Source organism: Passer montanus, unplaced genomic scaffold (assembly GCF_014805655.1).
Source record: "Passer montanus isolate IOZ18808 unplaced genomic scaffold, ASM1480565v1 scaffold16, whole genome shotgun sequence".
NCBI lineage: Eukaryota > Metazoa > Chordata > Aves > Passeriformes > Passeridae > Passer > Passer montanus.
In genome coordinates this window covers 13,590,606-13,610,708 of record NW_024363160.1, presented here as the reverse complement: position 1 = coordinate 13,610,708, position 20,103 = coordinate 13,590,606, and the positions used below count along the sequence as shown (strand labels likewise).

General features: G+C 40.7%; 1 pseudogene; it reads left to right on the top strand.

Moving 5' to 3' along the window:
- The first annotated feature begins 6,519 nt into the window (after window positions 1–6,519).
- LOC120499218 overlaps window positions 6,520–20,103 on the top strand; it is a 75,871-nt pseudogene continuing 62,287 nt past the window's right edge.

Genomic DNA, 20,103 nt, shown 5'->3' with positions numbered 1-20,103 from the left:
CATTAGGTAGCCTATTTAGATGACAGAATTTTAATTTTCCTCTCATGAGTATTTAATTTGTGTTACATTCTTCTAGCAAGATTTGAGTTTGCCGTTGTTACCAAATGTGTATTTTTTTTCTTTTCAAACCCATATTTCAACTATTATCAACTAAAGCTTGCAAAGCAGAGCACCATTTGAAGCCAATTGAGTGAGGGACAAAGTGGAAAAGCTCTAAATACATAATTATTTTTGTGTTGGTAGTCATTTGGGTTTTAAACTAACTTCGTGCTCTGAAGCATTGCCAAAGTTCTTGTGTTTTGGTTGTTTGAGACATGGATACATTTTCTTTGAAGCAGAGAAAAAAAAGCCAAAGATGGTATGATTCATACTTTGTTAAACCTTAAGATACAATGAGCAAGCCTATGGAAATAGCCACATTATAAATGATGTGCCTTACTCAGATAATAAAGTACAGAAAACATTGCAAGGTGTGAAGCTACCAATGGCCTTGATTGCTCTCCTCTTCCTGAATGCAAGCTGAGAATGCATTTCACCGAGCAAGACTGAGTCAGCAGTGCATCCCTCAACTATTATCAAATAAATGCATAATGCACATTCCTCCTAAATGTTTGTTACTGTATGGGGGATACCAAAAGAAAAAGTCTAGTGCATATTATGACAGTTGGTCATCTATAATGGTAACAACTGTACAATTTAGACAAGTGTTTGTGTTTTGCATGGTTACTTAAATGGTGAGTTTGTAGCTATTTAGTTGCTTTTGGGACAATAGCTCAAGGCTTAAAAATCTAAGTTACACTTCTCTTATGCTCTCTTTTGATGCAGAAGACACACTTAGTAGGCCACCAGATAATTGTCCTGTGGCAGAGGCAGGATGTCTGACTACTACTTGCTTTAATTCTGGCCTCTAGTTTATGAAAACTCAGCCAGATTGTCCTCATGTGGCTGATTTCAACTGCTAGAGGAGGAGCAAACTGGTACTAAGCAAGTCTGAATATGTGTTACTGTACCAAAGACAGATGACTTAAAAATCCTGTTGGTCTTTTATGTGAGTGAAATTCCAGATAGATGTGAAGCAGTGGGACAAAATATGTTTCTCATCAATGTTTCTAAATAATGTGTTCAGAACTCTTGTGAAGCTTGAAAGATTTATGAGGTGGGGAGGTGTTAGAGGAACATGACTGTCTGTAGTCTTTATTAAATAATAATGATAATAAATTTAAAAAAAGCTTTAAAACTTGTTAATCCCTCTGTTTTAACTCTTTGTTGAAGCAATTGTGGGAGATGGTTTTTTGTTTCTTGTTCTGCTGATTGCCTTATTCCCTCAATCAATGTGCTGTACATTTTCTGTTGAAGACGCGACTGATCATGGGCTAAAGTATGAAGGATGTAATGCTAGAAGTATAAAAATAACATACTTGATGCTTTAAAAAACCTCACAAAATCACTTCTTACATTACCATAGTGTTGTAATCATAGTGGTCATAGTGGTTTATAAATTTGTCAGGTTTCTTGTTTTTTTTTTTAACTAAATGGATGTATACTTTCAGCTCAATTTGTAAAGAGCTGTAAGTTTATGTACAGTCAATTCTGTTTTTTAAAATACACATAAGCAAACTGTCAAGTAGCATTTCCATATTCAAGCACTTCTATAATGTTTTTTAGTCTTTACCATTTAAAAATAGTGATAAATATTTTAAAAATTATTTATATAAGTGACAAACTGTATAAATGCATATTTTAATGGAAGATGTTGAGATAATGCACATAGAAGCAGTGTTTTGGATCTCTTGATGAAATTTGTGTTTTCTATACAAATTTATGACTTTTCACCACTTCTTAACAGCAGCATCCCAACCTTCTGCTTTTAATATAAGCAGTATGGATTAAATGTAAACATGGTTTTATAATTCATAATTTATAAACTTTATGTAGTTTGGGTTAGAAAACCCCAAACTGGGTATTTGTTAAATCAGAAGTACAGAAGGAGTGGCTGTGCAATTATACTATGAAAGTTTTCCTAAGCTGGTTTGTGCTTGTTCCTGCTTTGCTCCCTGCTGATTCTTACAAATGTGTAGGTATGCTGATTTAACACACTGACTATTTAAATTTTAATATTACTATTATTACATCCTATTATTATTTTTAAACATGTGGGAATGACAAGGGGAGGGGAGAAGAGTTTGATTTCCCTCTGCAATTTCTACTAAAAATTGCCAAGAAAAGAAGAAACCTGGAAGAGGTAAACGCATCTCTTACTGACTTGACTTGAAAATAGCCTGAAGAATTTTCTGTATTTTTCCAGTTGTCACAGAAATAAAGAGCTGTTTCAATTAGGATGAGAGCACCTCAAACAGTAGAGCTGTGAAGTTGTCATGAAGATATGGAAGAGGGTGTTTCTAGCAGATCTTCCAGCATCATGAAAACTGGGTTAACATGGGAGTGAGGGTTCAGCTTCACAGAATGGCTTTGGGAAATGATGTAGCATTTGGAACTCCTTAAAGTCAGCCTTGCAGGATTTAACCCAATTCTCTTTATCTCTTTTAACTTTCTTAAGATAGAGTATTCCTGCATACAGTTGTTAAAACATTGTGGTGAAGTACAGCAGGTTGAGATGGCTTTGTTTCTCTTAAGCTTTGACAAGACTTGCCACAAAGAGGAGCTGTGTAAACCGAAAGTGTAGAAGTGTGTGGTGGTGGTGGCAGCTGGCCCTTTACTTTCCACATTCATCTAAGTGGTTGGTGATCAGCAGTTTTGGGTTTAAATGTGTGCGTGTAGTTAAGAGAGTCAATTACTATTCTGAGAAAACCCTGTACTAAAAGCTCTGCTTTTGTAATGGTATTGGGCGAATTGCCAACAGCCCTGACCTTTTCTGGCCAACAGAATCCTCCAGTGTTTGTTGTTTGCCTGACTGCAGTTTTGGGAGAGGGCATTATTTCCCATCTCTGGGAGGTACGTTGCACTTTGAACTCTGGGACTGTCTGCTTCTGAGAAATCTAAAATAACTCCTTGCCACAACATCACAATTTGAGGATTTGCGGAGATGGTCATAGTCATCTTGGGTTGTGTTTTCTGAAACAATTTCCTGTCATATGTACATTTTTTTCTGTCTGAAGATTTGCAGATTAAATTTACTGCATCATATGATACTACTAACTTGTTGCACTAATGTGACATTTATTACAGCGTTATCAGAAGATGTTTCAACATCTCTGTCCTTTAAGTCAGCACCATATGTAGCTGTTTCATGTATAGGAAAATTCTCATGCCAAGGTAGTACTATACTTTCACTCCTTTAATGCTGTAACTTTGAAATACTGAAATAATATGAAATGAAAGTTAAAGGCCATGACATTTCTGGTTAACAGTGTCTTTATATCTGTCCAATGACTGGGATAATTATTTGCTTCCTTGAGCTGTCATTCAGACTGTGCATTAAACACTCATTATTTGAAGTCTTTGAGTGTCACCTCAATTAGTAGTGTAATGGTGTTTGATCTTTGGAGTGGGATGCTGTGAACAGAGTACTGCTTTGGAAGCTCTTTGTTCTATCACCTTGCTTCCAGTCTGTTAAAAAATACATTCTGAACTGCTCGTGTTCCATAGAGTAGAAACTATTTCTTCTGGTATTTCAAAACCTCTTGACTTTTACCTTCAGATTTATTTGGAATTGATGTGTTATTCATGCGGTGTTAACAACATTAACTTGCAGTCTCTAATCCTTTATTGTACTTTTGTGATTGTATGATCCTATAATACCTGTATGATTCTAGTATTAAAACTGAAGGCAACAAGAATGGTGCACTGCTTTACTTTACAGATGGACAGATCGCATGTGCTGCACTAAACGAGCCTGTGGTTGAAGACAGAAGGGCTGTGGAGAGGGAAAAAATTCTTACCCTTTAAGTATATACAACTCCTGACACCATTCAAAAAGTACGTGGTTCTCTGTCTACTTAAGACTGAGATGCCAACTAAGTATTTGCCACTACAAAGTTAAAGTTACATGATAGAGTTATCTAGATAGAGAGGTGACCAGTAACTTGTGCTCAGGCAGGAGGGGTTTAGTACAACCATAGCAAGAATTAAGAGTTCTGTGGCAGGTGCTTTTGTGTGTAATAGCTGGAATTTGATTTATGTCTGTATTATTTAAAGACAAGTGGCAAAATGTCTTAGTGTTAAATTAATGCTGTATCTCTACTGCTGTTTGGTGGGTAGTTCTTATTTGCTCTGGCTTCTCATTTAGCAGCTCTTTGTATTTTCATAGTATTAGTGGGGGTTGTTCATCCTGGTCTTTTAAGGTATAAAGAACACATGTGATGCATGCATGCACATCCCCTCACTTACAAAGCATTTAGGCAAATAAAATTGTGTTGTTTCTTAGTTGTTTGGGAGAGGAGTTAGATGAGCTAGCCCAAAACTTTTTTGGAATGGTCAGCTGGTAGTGGTAGCTGCATTTCTGCTGTGCAGCACACCTCGCCTGTCATCCAGATCACCAAGTAGCAGAGGACCAATCCGTTGCTGGCATTTCTGGTTTCAAGGGAGATGCTTTCCAGGTCCTAACTGGAGGCAGCCTGGCCCAGCCTGCTTACATTTACCAAGGAAGAGAGAGCTGTGCCAGTGTCTGCCCACCCTCCTTATTTGACCATCACCCTTTTGTAAACAGTCCCATGGCCGGCATCAAAGCTGCCTGGGAGTGGAACAAAGAACTCTGTGGCTCTCAGCTGGGGTCTTGGCAGCTTAAAAGCATGAGTTCTTCCCACATTGGCCTTTCAAAATTATTTCCTGAGAAAAATTTAATTAATAACCTGACTCAAAGCATTTACGCATAGAAGTGTGTAGGTAGCTTTTAATGGTGATGAGCACAGATTCCTTCTTCCCCGCCTTGTCTCCAAAGCAGCCATTCCTATTTAGGCTGTGATGAGGTAAGAACACTTTTAAAGTCAAGGAACACACCTTGCAGAAGTCAGAAATTAATGAAAAATATGGGAACTGTTTGCAGCCTGGATTCTCTGGTCTTCTTACATAGTGTGAACATTTTATCTTCTGGTATTGGGAAGGTATTTTTTCATCATTGCCTCTGATTTTCTTTATTCATGGTAAAACTTGAGTTTTGGAAGCTCTTCAATAAGCAGAAAGATCCTTGTGTGATGTTTGAAGATAAAAAACATGGCAGAAAGCGGGACAATCCTTATGCAAAATTCACAGAACTGAGAATATATGATCTGAAATACTTTTCCAAAGAAAGATGAAGACTCGTGTTCTGCACTGGGAGGTGTTAGTGTATGTAACAATGACAGCCAAAATGCATAGGTTTGGGTCAAATTCTGACAGACTAACTAAGCAGTATGTATTCTTAGGAGAGGAATGTCTGGTGCAGAAGATTTTACAACCCCAGTCTGCATTTGCCTTCATGTCCCTCAGTCTTCAGGTTTCATCAGGAATGAACAAAGCTCCATGTGTGTATGTGTTCTGTAAGGCCTTGTCTGTCCTCTGGAGAGCAGTCTCAACTCCTGCACGTCAGGGTTGCAGCAATGCCCCCCTGCAATCTCAAATCTTGCTTTATTTTTCACTGTCTAGCTTTTTAACTGTGGCCATTTGTGCATTGCTTCTCAGAGGTTCATGAAATATATTTCAGATAAGTGGGTGTCGTCTCTGAGTAGTGTGGCTTGGCCTCATCTATTTCCCTTAGAAATGTACTTTTAGTTTCAGTGTTCCTCTCCCATCCCCCATCTGTATTGTTCAGTGGATTTTGTATTTTTGTTTGTGCTGCAATCTTTATAATAGCCAGATCTAGTCACACTTGGTCTAACACAACTAGAAAATGACATCATACAAATTCCCATGTTCCAGAAATAAATGGGCTAAATGGAGGCCTTGGGGTAACCAGCCTGGCATATCAGAATGAAACGGTGATGGAATCCCAGCCAGGAGCTCTGCTCAGGTGCCTGCTTTTCTTGCCTGGCTTCTGCTTTCTTTTGCTCCACTTTAAACTTGGAATAGGAGTAGTTAAACCCAGGTTTTATGTAAGCAGAAGTTAGCAGTCTAATCTGATTTTTGTGCTTAAACAAAAAGCTAAGGTCTGAGCTTCTGTTTATGAAATACCACTTTTTATTATTAGTGTACATAATCAGTCAGACACCTCCTATTACTTAATTCACCTTTGACTGGAGGGATTTATTTGATCACAATGTGTATTTGTTGTCTGATATCTTCACTGTGGAGGTATTGGTGGCAGATACATTTATTTTCCTGTATCTGAAGGAAGGTAACTTCTCTAGTGCATTTACTGTTGCTGGTTATACACTGTTTCCAGCAACAATTATTTCCTGCAGTCTTTGATTTCCACCTAGATCAATTCTCTTCAACTCGTTCTCTTTTTTGTCAGATTGATTGTTGCCAGGTCTGATATTTGCATTGTACTTTTGAAGTCTCTAGAATAAAATGCCTGATTGAGCTGGCAAAAAACCCCCAGTCATGGTGTAAGAAATTGAACTTAGGCCATTGCTATATCCTGACATGGATGTACCCCCTGCCCTGGGCAGTATTTTCTTCATGACCGTGTGTTATTACATTTGGGAATGTGAGTAGTGGGCAACAAGCAAACTTTCAGCATTGCAAAACCATAGGTTCAAAAGGCTGTTTTGGGTAATTTGTATGTGACTTTTTTCTTTTCTCTTGCCTTTTAGTACTCACTGATTCACAACCAGGAGCTATTTAAGTTTCTTCATTGCCTGGACAAGAGGAGGCTTTGGGGTGACCCAGTTGTGGCCTTCCAGTACCTGAGGGGAGCCTACAGGAAAGAGGGAGAGAGACTATTGACAAGGGCAGGTAGTGACATGACAAGGGGGAATGGCTTCAAATTGTCAGAGAGTAGGTTTAGATTGGATATTAAGCCAAAATTTTTCACTGTGAGGGTGGTAAGGCACTGGAACATTGCCCAGAGAAGCTGTAGATGCCCCATCCATGGAAGTGCTCGAGGCCAGGTTGGATGGGGCTCTGAGCAAGCTGGTCTAGTGGAGGGTGTTGCTGTGCAAGGCAGAGGGATTGGCAGTAGATGATCTTTAAGGTCCCTTCCAACCCAAACCATTCCGTCGTTCTGTGATTGTATAATTATTTGAGATGAGACCTTGCCAGATTGGTCCAAATTCCAGTTGGTGGAAAACAGCAGAAATCCTTTTGTACTCTTTCTTTGGTATACCGAGGTCATGCCTTGGAAGTGGCAAAGTCACAGCATGCTGCTGATTTTGATTTACAGTGAACATTTGATGTGCATCGAGTCTTTTGCTCCTCTCCAAGCTGCCAACTTGCACACTGCCTTGGGTAAAGCATCCAAGCTGTAGTACCTTTGGTAGACAGAACACCTGCTAGCCCATAAAAATCTGGATTATTTGTCTTCACACAAAAAGATTTATAAGAAGTGGCTACAAGAGAAAACATACAGGTAAACTTACCTCAAATAGTGTTAAATTGCCTCAAATTATGTGTAATTTGAGCACTCCAGGGATATGCTTCTGACAGCAGAAGGAATTAAGAAAAAGTTATTTATTGTTTCTGTGTACAGGAACATATTTTGAATGTAGAAGGGGGCCAAGGGATTAAAAACATATTTTGTGTTTGTCTTTGCTCTTCACAATTTACTGAATATGCAAAAAAGAATTAAATTATTAACTTCTCAATGTATACAACTTAAAAGGAAGAGACTTTGCAGAAGTTTGGGTAAGTTGCCTCAAATTATGTGTAATTTGGGCACTCCAGGGATATGCTTCTGGCAGCAGAAGGAATTAAGAAAAAATTATTTATTGTTTCTGTGTACAGGAAAATATTTTGAATGTAGAAAGGGGTCAAGGGATTAAAAACATATTTTGTAAGTGTTTATGTCTTTGCTCTTCACAATTTACTGAATATGCAAAAAAGAATTAAATAATTAACTTCTCAATGTATACAACTTAAAAGGAAGAGACTTTGCAGAAGTTTGGGTAAATGTTCTCTTACTGAGACTTCTTGAAATTAATTATAGTTAATTTTTAAATTACAATTAACTTTTATAATTACTATTCAAAGTAATTAATTTTAATTTTTTTTTCTCACAGCATAATCTGCAGGAATCATGGTGTTTGAATCTCAGTAGGCCTGCTCTAGTCCTAGGTGATGCTTAAAATAAATCTGTCATTATTACTGAAGCACATTATTATTAGAAGTGTGTTTAGGAAAGATGGAAACTGGAGGTAAAAGTTTGCACATTTACATGATGGGTACTCAGTGCATTATTGCAGTCGAAGGAAACAGGGATTACTTTGAAATGTGTTCCAAGTGCTCTACCAAATGTTTAATTACTGGGTCATATAATTGATTTTGATATGACATCAAGCATTCAACGTCAGAGATCAGACTGCATTGGTAATTCTCTATTAAAAAAACCCAAATAAATCCAAAACCAAAAAATCCAACTGTGTTCCTTACCCAAATGAAAATGGCTTTCACCTGAAGGTAAATCTTAGTTGAGTGTACACTTTTAAAAGAGGTATTGGCAAGAGAAGCCTGTTGTTCAGGCAGTCACAGGTAATATTCAAAATGCTCTGAAAATGGAATTTGTGTCTTTGTGAGAGGCAGCATGACAAATAATCCTATTTTATGGTCTGAGAGGTAACTCTGTCTTCCTGTTTGTAGAAAAGAGTGGGATGATGGCTGCTGATGGGGCTAATCAGAACAGCAGTGGGGGTGCTGGGGATTTTGATTTGTCAGATAATTAAGTCTCTCATCAAATGGAAAGGGAACCTGGTGGAAAATTACCTGGAGGTGAGCAAGAGAAAGTCAGAGTGACATTTTCTGTGTTAGTTTGTTAGGATATGCACAGGGTCAAGTTTCAACAGCCTGAAGGTGCTGCCTGTGGAGGTGAGAGTGGAGATCAGATCCCCTTGTGATCCTTTGTGTACACACACATTGGTGTCCTTTGCTACAGCTTGGCCTATAGTACAGTATAATATCTTTTTCTTGATTTTGTTCTTGTTGTGGGATTGATGAAAGCAGTCTTTGATATACTGTCACCTTCCTCTTCCTCCACGTACGCCAAGACATGTGGTGCTTCAGGTCTGGGTGATATCCAAGGGAGGGGATTAACTTTCTTTAAGGTACTTAGTGAGTGTGGACCTGGTATTAGACATATTATTTCACTCTGCGTCTGGGTCAGCTTTATTTTCAGTAATACATTACTGTGGAATTATTAATTTGTCCATGATGGCTGTCGTTAGCTCTGTGATAATTGGAATGGTGGTGGTAAAAATCACTGAATTGATAAAACCAGTGTAAGTGTCTCGGTCAGCTTTATTTTCAGTAATAGATTACTGTGGAATTATTAATTTGTCCATTGGCTGTCATTAGCTCTGTGATAATGGAATGGTGGTGGTAAAAATCACTGAATTGATAAAACCAGTGTAAGTGTTAAGGCATCTCTGACCCTGACTGCTTGCTTTTCCTCACCTGTAGAAAGGAGCAGATGGTAAAATTTTCACTTGGCTTGTGATATCTATGGTAGATGGTATAAATATTGAAGAGTTTCTTGTGAGAAGGGGCTTTTGAGCTTTTGTTCCAGCTGAATCCTGACCAGGCAGGGTCAGGAATCCTGGCAGCTGGTGCTGGGGAGAGCCTGTAAAACCATCACTCCCGGCATGCAGCCAGCAGCCCTTAGTGCAGGAGGAGGCCAGGGGCTGGGCTGGCAGTGCTTTGTGCTCAGCAGCAGTGGCAGGGAACTGCCAGAGGTGGTCCCCAGCACTCGGCAGAGAAATTACCCCTGACTCCCTGACTCAGCAGAGGCCACAGCCCACTGCAAGCTGCTGAGGAGGGTGCAGCTCTGCAGATCTGGGGCTGGGGATCTCTCCCTGAGGCTGGGGCAAGGCAGATGAGCTCCGTGTCTGCACAGATGTGGTGGGGTAGCTAACAGTGCTGTAGCACTGCAGTGGCTGGATAGAGGCTCTGTAGGAAGGCCACACCATAGTTACAAGTGGGAATGGTTGGAGCTCTGCTTTAGGAAGAGGTGAGAGTCAGCTGAGAGCTTGCAGATCAGTGTTAGAGGGCACACCAACACGTGGGGTGGTGTTGTGGATGTCTGCTGTAAACAATTGGACAAAGCTGTGTTCAGATATTTGGAAGAAGTCTTGTGGTCACTGGCTCAGATCCTTGTGGGAGTCTAGCCAAACATCCCAATATGTGCTGGAAGGACAACTCATCAGGGCACGAGCAATCCACGAGGCTTCTGGAGTGCATTGACAACAACTTCCTGATAAAGGTGATCAAGAAGCAAATGAGGGGACATACTCTGCTGGACCTTGTACTTGCAGGGAGGAAAGACTAATCAGGGATGTGAGGGTTGAGGGCAGCAGTAACCATGAGATTGTGTGTGTGGGATCCTGAGATAAGGGGGAAAAGGTGAAGGACTGGACTTCAGGAGAGCACTTTGTTCAGGGATTTGTGTGGAGGAATCCCAGAGGAGATCATCCTGGAGGGCACTGGGGTCCAAGAGGGCTAACTGGTTTTCATTTGTGTTGTGGAGCCATCCATTCCGATGAGCAAATCAAGCAAGATCAAGCATAAATTTACAGTGGCAACAACTTTCCACAATGACATGACTGGAACAGTGGCTGTTCTTTATTTCAGCATTAGCAAGGCTTTTATCACTGTCTCCCATAACAATCTCATGGACAAACTAATGGTGTATGGATTACATGTTTGGACAGTGAGATGGTTTTACCTGGCAGAACTGCTGGGCTCAAAGCATTATAACAAGTGGCATGGAGTCCAGCCAGAGGCTGGTCCTCAAGGGTCAATCCTGGGGTCAAATGCTGTTAGATATTTTCACTAATGACCTGGATGATGGGGTAATGTTTGGGTGCACCCTCATCAAACTTGCAGGCAAAAGTAAAAATAAAATGAAGCAGTGCTTGATAGACCACGACTGAGGCCAACAGCCTCCTGGGCTGCATTCAGAGTGTTATCAGGAGGCTGAGGGAAGTGATCCTTCCCACCTCTTCAGCACTTGTGAGGCCACATCTGGAGTACTGGGCCCAGTTTTGGGCTCTCTAGTGCAATGGAGACATGGATGTGTCCTCCAGTATTCCGTGGACTCAAGATAATGGAATAATACCATCAACTGCTGAAGGACAGATCTCAATCACTTCACAGAAATGCAAGGGAAGAGTTGTTCTGCAGAACAGATGGAAGCTGAATTTACCAGAGGAAATATTAAAAAAAAAAAGAACAAGTTTAGGTTTTCCATGAGGAAAGCATATATAATCCTCTTGGAAAATTATTTCCCTTTTTTTTAATATACAAACTACGTGTAAGTTTATAAAATATATAAACAGTGGATAAATACACATGCAAACGTGTATATATGCATTTGTATGTATATATAAGCATGTGTGTATATATACACACTAAAGTATAAGTAAATAATACATAGAAAGAAACCACACTTTGACTCCAGGTCATCACAACAACTGTTACCCACACTCTTGGTCCTGCTCTGTTATAAAATCTGTCCTATTGTATTATTAATACAGAAGGGCAGGAGGTAAGCTCTGACATCAGTACAAACATGGAATTCCTGCCCTGGAAGATCTCCCCATCTGAATACCTCCTTCAGCTGCAGATGAGCAAAACTCTTTTTTTTGTGCACTTTGCTGTGCTGTTTGGCCTTGCTTTTACAAAACACTTGATGGGATGTGCTGCTGGGAAGCCTGTAACTCTGTGACCTCAGAAACGCCGGGGATGTGCTTGACCTGCACCCACAGTGTGTCACAGCTGAGCCCTGCAGAGGCAGCAAAGTGCGTGGGAGTTGAGGAGCTCTGGAGACAGCGCGGCCGTGGTCAGCCCAAACACAAATAAACAAACCAACCAAAAACCTGGGCTGACCAAAACATGTGTTTTCAATGTGAGAATGCCCAGTTTGAAAGATGGCTTGCTGGTTAAAATAAAGCAGGAAAGAGCTAGCTTGCTTATAGTCTGTCTACTAATAATAGCTGCAAGTTCATTAAGGTAATTACTGATCTAAGACTTTAAAGACTCCATTCAGGTGAAATGCCTGAAGACTCTAGAGTGAGGTTTTGTGCTTATTCTTAAGGTACTTGAACCCTGCTTCTGACCTGAAAAGGGCCTTGAGGAGTAGCAATGTTTCCTTTATAGTATTTTTAGAGATGGGAAGGAAGTCCTGGAAAAAACCCCATGACTTGGCTCTGAAAGTCATGATTTACCTTACATTTATTCACTCCCTTCCCTCTGAAGAGCCTGCATTGCTTGTTTTGGTTTTTCTCTGTCCTGTATCTTTCTGCCTGCAGAAATTTGTAGTACAAAAGATGACTGGAAAGCAGGACCTGGTCTGTGGATAGATGCTGATGACCAGGCTGTGAGTGTGTCTGTCTGGGCTAGTGGTTCTCTCTGTGGGTTTTGTGTTGGCAAGTGTTAGGTCTCCTATGCAACAAGTCAATAACGTTGTGATAAACCAAATCTCTTACTCTTCCATATGCTTGTTGTTTCAGTATTTTATTAAAATTTTAAAAAAGGCCTCAATTATACAACCCCACTGGAGAGGTCTTTCTTGGCCTTCAGCCTAAACCTGGATTCCACCACCCCCAACTTGTATAGACGTGTCTGGGGTGAAATCAGTGGTGGTGGCGATGCAATTTACACTTAGCATGTGGTGTTTATAAAATAAATACAAGCAGCAGCTGGTATAACTCATGAAAACTCAGTGTTTGGAAGGGGTCTAAGCCAAAGACCATCAGTCCATATAAAAGTTCCTGTTGGTTTTAGATTGATCATTTAAGCTGTGCTATGTGGATATTGCATGTGCCCCAGGTTAGTACTTTATGAGGCACCAAAGCTATAACATTGAGCCTTTCTGTCATTTACTGTCCTGCTGTGTTCAATTTAATTATAGACCAGCAATTAACAGCATAGGTGAGAGAAAAAGTGAGTATTTTACTAGATTTACCCCAAAATCCACCAACAGTAGGAAAAGGGAGTTTGCTGTTACTATACATGCAATAACACAGCAGGTTTAAGGTTTCTAAAGACTGAACTGACTGCACAAATCACAAAGGTTCACATGTACACCTTGCCCCACAGACAGCCTGTGCAAAGATGAGAGGCTGATGAGCTTCAGGCATCAGGATGGAGGCTGGGGCTTGGGACAGGGACCCTTGTCAGTTGTTTTCCCCTCTCAGCCCCAGTATGTGTATAGCAATACTGTCAGGAGCTTGAACTTTTGTGCATTGCCCGAAGCTATATGGGCATCTGTGTTGGCTGCTAATTCTGGGAAAGTTTGTTTGTGAACAGAGCAAGGTGAGGGTTACACTGAAAAATTGTCCATAGACACATCTAACACATCAGCATTTAATGATTGTTGACTCTGTTTCTTTTTTTTAATATTTTTTTTCCCTTTGCAGTTCTTTTGCCAGCAGCTTTGCCGTGTGGCTTGCCAGAAATCATTGGGTATTTTCAATGGCACTTCTATTCAACATCATTTTAACATCAAGACATTTTTAGGGACATTTCTCTCATGCATGCTGGCTGTAGCCTACAGGCTCCTCTGTGAGCCAGAAGGTCCCATGATCCATTTGGGGTGAGAAATAGCAATTCTCAATGTTAAAGCTACCAGGCTGAGGGCATGGCTTTGCAACATCTGTCTTAGTAGCAGCACTGGCTTAAAAAATACCCTGCACCAGGAGCTTTTTTCACCTGTGCTGTCCCCCATCCCTTTTTCATTAGCACAACTATTTGTGCCTTGCAGGGAAGGAAAGGATTTGTTTAATGTGTGTTTTAAATGCTGGCTTGGTTCCTAGTACGATTCCCTGAGTGATGCCCAGCAAGCAGTTATCTGGATAACTGCAGTCAGTTTTGTTTCTGCAAAGCCACACAGCCATGGCCTGCTGGCTGCTTTACATCTCATGTTTTCACCTGTGCAAAGTCTGTATAAAAATAAAGCTGCTGTCAAGTGGTTTCACACAACAGGGACAGTAATTTTAAAGCCACCTGCAGAAGTGCCCTAAGTGGCTGTGCAAGGTGCAGACTGATGTAAGCTGTGTGTCCAGCCTGGGAACAGCCACCAGTGCCAGCTGAGGGCAGCTGCAGGAGCCAGGGGCTGCTCTGCAGGTGGCAGATTGCAAGTTGGGTTGGAGCTGCTTGTTTTCCATGCAGTGGTGTTACACTATGCTTGTAGGTTGGGAAAAGTAGAGTTTATGGTCTTTCTGAAGGATAATGTTTTTATGTTGCTTTCTTATGTACAAAGGAAGAGAATCCCCATCACCCTGCTGTTGTCCTTGGCCTTGTGAGGGGGATAGAGGGGGCTTGCCTGGTCCTCCTGTGTAGGTCAGAGAGGATCTTCAAATTTCCTATGTTGCAATACAATCAAACTTGGTAACTGCAGGCCAGATCTTGGGGTTTTTTGTTTGTTTTGGAAAGTGACATAATTTCCTTTATTCATCGTTCAGAGGAGAATCCTGCTGCATTTTATTATCTATCTGGAAGCATATCTTGAATAGAGATGGTAAAATTGGTCTCTGCTAAAAGGGTATAGATTGTTTGTTGGCTGTTTTGCTGTTTTATTTCTGATCCATTTTGGGGTTGGAAAGTATTTATCCTTGAGGTTTGTTCTCCCCTCTTCACCACCCTGACCAAACATGTTCCTCTCCACCAACCATTCACATTTTCTGTTGCTCTGTTGGTTTATCCTTATTTATTTATTTGCACAGAGGTGCAGCACCCCAGGGGATGACTCAGATGTTCAAAAATAGGGGCGAATGGTTAGTCAGAGGTGGCCACAAACCTAGACAATGCTTCCCAAGGGTTAGCTCTCCCTTTTGGTTTCTTTTGTTTTCTTTTCTTTCAGACATTTGTCTCCAGGAGCTCAGAGACTGCAGCTGTGATTTCTTTTTTTCCTTCGTGCGGGGTTGGTAACCGTGATTTGTGAGCCAAAGAGTTGAATCATATTTCCATGAATAAAGTCATCACAGTATCAACGTGATGCCTTTTCAAAACATAGGAATTAAGAGCTAGTTTAATTTAATTTAGTTGGAACCCTCCACCATTTTTATTAAACATAAACACAACGTAAGTTGCTAAAAGCCTCTGAGAGATTTATTAAGGGTCCTAATTTAAGTCTTGTAGAAAAGTCTTCCAAGATTATACAATGAATAGATTTTTCATTCCACTAAGGGTTGGGATTTTTTTCCCCCCATTTAAATGTAATTTGAAGTGCTGCCTGGGAACACACTGTAATAATTCAAATCATCACACGTCTTCTGTTAGAAGTAGGGCTGTTCTGGCTGCCGTGGTTGTTAACCTGGGAACAGATGATTGAAATGATGGGCTCTAGTCTGACGTGTCACCACACTTGGGCAGATATTAACATGCAATTCTTCAAAGGCATTTCATGGACTACCATAATCTCTGCAAAAGAGACATTTAAGTCTCTGATAGTCTCTAGTAGCTTCCTCCTTTATGTCAATGGGACTTTGCATATTTAAAAGACATGTTCAGCATTTTCCATGTTTAAATCTACTGAAACCAACCTGGCTTTGCTGCTGCATGCTGGCTAAGGCTCTGTCCTCCTCTGCCTTAACTGATTTATGAATAATTTACCAAAGAGTGCTCTCAATTATGCAACATCACTTTTAGTGCTCTCCTGGGTTGTGGCCTGAGCCAGCTGCAGTTGGCACCATTGGCATCCACCTCCTGATCTTCACCAGCTGATAAGGAAGTGATGGGCAGAGATGTGGGGCTCTGTGATGGCCACCCTGCCACTGCCCTCCATGCCCTCGGGTATCTGGTGAGTCACTGGTGAGCACATTGCATCTGAGAGCAAAACAGAGATGCTGCACCAGCAATCTTCCAGCATTCCTGCTGTTTGTCACTTTGGAATTGGGAAAAAGCCACACACTCCAATTAGAAGAAAGTTGTTGAATGAAACAACTTTAAAGTTGTTTAATTAAAAGAAAGTTCACAAGTTGTTTAATAAATAAATACAGAAGACATTTTTCCATTGCTTTCTGGGCTATATAAGGAAGGAAAAACAGCAGGATTTTTACCCATGGACTTCATCCTTAAATTAATGATGCTGTCCCAGGAAAAAAGAGATTATGAGGATTGCCCAGTGTTCACAGGGGGTCTTTGTTTTGTTTTTTGAGTTTTGAAAAAGTAAATTGTTTGTCACACTTTTTTAGTCTGTCTCTTCTCTGCTCATGTGTCTCTGTGAGATAATGCTATTAAACTCTCTCTTTTGAGCAGTTCTACTGAAATTAATTACATTAGTTTCCAGGAAAAGAAATTGCAACCACGTTATGACTTCTGGATGATATTCATTGTCATGTTAACTTACAAAATCTTGTTTGTTTTTTTAAAGTAAGGATAAAAGAAAAGAATCCTCTGTTAATTTCCTCAAAAAATACAATTCAAATGAGCAGTCACTTGTGACCTATCTGGAGTTAAAAGTATATCAAAAAGCATCAAAAGGAAGATATGGGATGTCCTTTACCTTTAACATTTTAAGAACAGTAATTTAAATAAATCTGAGATGTGCTAGTTAAACAAATGTTACTCATCGGAGAAATCAACAATTGTGGTAAGAAAAGTGAAGAAAGTGTTTGTTTTTCTGTGCAGGATCCACTTAATGAGAAAGAAGCACTAGCTTGCAGTCAGGAACCATCCTGGGGGAAGCAGGTTGTATGGAACAGAGAGGGCTGCTGGTGAGCAGCAGAGACAAATGTCAGTCTGAGTGAGACTTCACTTCTTTACAACGAGCAGGATGACAAACTCCCACTCTCCTGGTACCTTCTGGTGCTGAACAGGCTGGAGAGATGCACCCTCTCCAGGTACAGCCACAGGCAGAGCAGCAGCTCAGCAAGCATTAGGCTGTTGAAGGCGCTAAAGGCCTTCCTCCACTGGAGAGCTGAACTGGATGTGTTGGAAGGGTCCAATTTCATTGCTGATACCACTGGTGGGACATGTAGCATGTACAGCTGGCTGGAGCAAGAAGTTGGGGATGTCCTAGGAAAGCTTTCCCAGCTGGTGCTGAGACACCCAGTACCTCTTGAGTTCCCTTCTGCTGGAAACAGCGGCACTGGGGAAGCACCACATGTAAGTAAAAACCCATGCACAAAATTGTCTTAACATTTGTGGGTTGGGAAATCAGTCATGAGGTTACCTGTGTGACTTTACTGGTGGCTTTGTAAAGGGCCTTGACACAACCTCATTAATTTTTTCCCTTACTTTCTCTCCATTATCCTCACTGCTGCTTGTCCTTGTGCTGATAGAATTTGTGAGCACTATAGAAAAGTGAAAAGGGCCTTCAGATGTTTAGAGACTACTCTGATTTTTTTTTTAAATTTTTTATTCTGAGAATTTGCTGTTTGTTACTATTTAAAATTCTCAAGTGTTTTTTACACTCATTGACTTCAGCTGGTACCAAATGCTCAGCAGGTCTACAAATTACCCCAAGGTGTCAGGTAGCACATCCAGAGGATGCAAGTTTAATAAGCTTTTGAGCACTATTGATTAGCTCATTAGATGTATCAGCATCACTCCAGTAACCCTCACAAAGACTGGACTTGAGTCTGTTTTTCTAAGACAGAATTCAAGCATAATTTTATTTCCTCCTTCTAAAGCCTTTCCTCTGTTTTGCACACTGTGGCCTCCCTTAAAAATGTAAGATTTGTCTCATGCAGGATGTTGTTTTAATAGAGCAAAATGGGTGTTTTGGAAAGAAAATTATGTTGTGTGTGTGTAAGTATATAATATAAATTTTTAAGGAAGACTTCCCATTAATGCATTTTTAATAATATTATAATTATTTTCCTTCCTCTTTTTTCTCCTTTTTTTTTTCTTTATTGGAACTGTCTCACAGTGCACATCTCTGCTACTTGAGCCCCTGGTGCTGCTTCCAGCAATGGAGTTGCTCCTTGGGGCACGTGTGGGCTCCACACCTTTACAGGCAGGGGACAAGGTGTATATATTCCATGTGGGTTTCTCAGACATTTACAGTCCAAGGCAGCATGTTGAGCCTTCAGGCTGCAGGACTGTACTCTCATTCTCTAGTGAATCCCAAGCTGCCTCAGCATTTTCTCACTGCAGTATCTCACATCCTGTGAGTGCACTGTTCCAGGGAGGGAAGTGGCACATCTGCCTTGGGCTGTTTGGTGCTACTTCAGCAGCTCACTGTCCCACGATACCCGCGGTACCCAAACAGTGCTAAGGGGCTGAGGATTTTGTCGAGGCAAACATGTCTGAACTCACATCCTAGAGATGCAAGGCAGTGTAATAACCCCATAATACACCAGCAGCTTTGAGAGGAAATTATGGTGGTTTTTGTTTCTCTTTTTTTACCCCTGTTACCCACATTTTGTCTCTTCTGCCTGTTGCAGGCACCATTTCATTACAACTGGTGCACGAGCAGGCCCAGCTTCGGTATTTTGTGCTGTCATCAGCAGACTCTTCGTAGCAGGAGTGGGACATTGGGCTGGTCTGACAAACCTGCTGCTGCTTAGTGTTCACTTTCACCATGCATTCCTTCTCTTCTCTTCTCTTCTCTTCTCTTCTCTTCTCTTCTCTTCTCTTCTCTTCTCTTCTCTTCTCTTCTCTTCTCTTCTCTTCGGGTTTGTTTACAGGGGACATTTTGCATTTTTGAAGCTGAGAAAAAAGTTCTGTTATGGGTATGTACTGTGTGGGTGTGGGAGGAAATAGATGCAGGGGTTTAGGCTTGTTTCTTTCAGTGTTTTTCCTGGGGGAGTATCAGACAAGGGGGACTGAGAAGGGGGAAAGCTGGGATATGGACAGTTATCAGATCAGTGGGTTATGGAAGCCTTCACACTTTACGTCTGGAAATCACTTAAATACAACACAGAGTGTTTTGTTCTAAATTATAGCGAACAGACAGAGGATCTACTCTTTGCTTATTAGCTATTCATAAGATAATTTTCTGTGCTGGTGCTGGCTAGAAGAAGATACTTTGAAGTAAAGGAAAAAGCAGAGGAGCTCTTAAATAAACTGTCCTCCCCTTCTGTAGTTGGCTCAAGCACTCTGTTGTTGTTGCAGGCATTGCTGTACTGTGCCCCTGTTCCTTGGTGCTTACAGATTAAACATTTGAAAAGATGCAATCACTGTTTGTTCCAGTTGCAAAATAGAGGTGACCTTCAGCCTCAGCCACCTTTGCTTTATTCCTTCCAGCATGACACAACCTTTTACCTTACATCCACCTAAAAGTCGTTGCTTTTATTTTTATGTCTTTCATTCACTTTTATTGCTCCTGACGACGATGATGATCCAATAGTGATGTGAAAGTATCAGGATCTTCACTTCTACCAGCCTAAATACCCTTTGTATTTGACTTGGAGATCAATTAGTGACCTAGAAAGAAATGCCTTGTATTCTGAATTCCAATCTACTTCTTGCTACTTTTTAGTATAGGTGAATTTTTCCTAAAGTAATTGCTGAATCTCTTTCATTGACCTCTGAATTTCTTCTGGCTTGTATCCCTCTAGCAATGCAGAAACTAAAGATCATGGCATTTTCCACATGTACCTCAGCTGGGAAATTGGGCAATGTTTCTTGCATGCATGCTCCCTGATATATTTGCTTTCCCACAGGTTTAGCAGGGGAAAGTGGAGAAGACCTTGGGTTTCCACCCAAATCCTTTTTGTGGACCAACCCATAGTACAGGAGCCCAAACAGCTGCAGTTACACACCAAGAGGATGAGAGTTTGTGGCAGAAAGGTGAGGCTACGTGGGCAGGGAAGAGGTCAAGCCTTCTGAAGGCAGATTCATTGTTGAAACCAAAGTATTGTGTAATGAACAGCTGTGTGCACAGGGGAAAGTGGATTCACTTCTGCTGCTATTTTACAATAAGCTTTGCTCTTTTAACACTCAGTTGAGGATGTTTTCTGAAAAGAGCAGTGGATTCTGTCTCCTTCTGTCTTCTCTTAGTGTTACTAGAGGGAAAAGTTAGCTAAAATTATTGACGACATAATTTCTGGCAGGGTTCAGTAAGTTTTTGGCTTTTATTGTGGTACAGATAAGCAGAAACATTTTCATTTCACTGAACATAAGGCTCAGGGG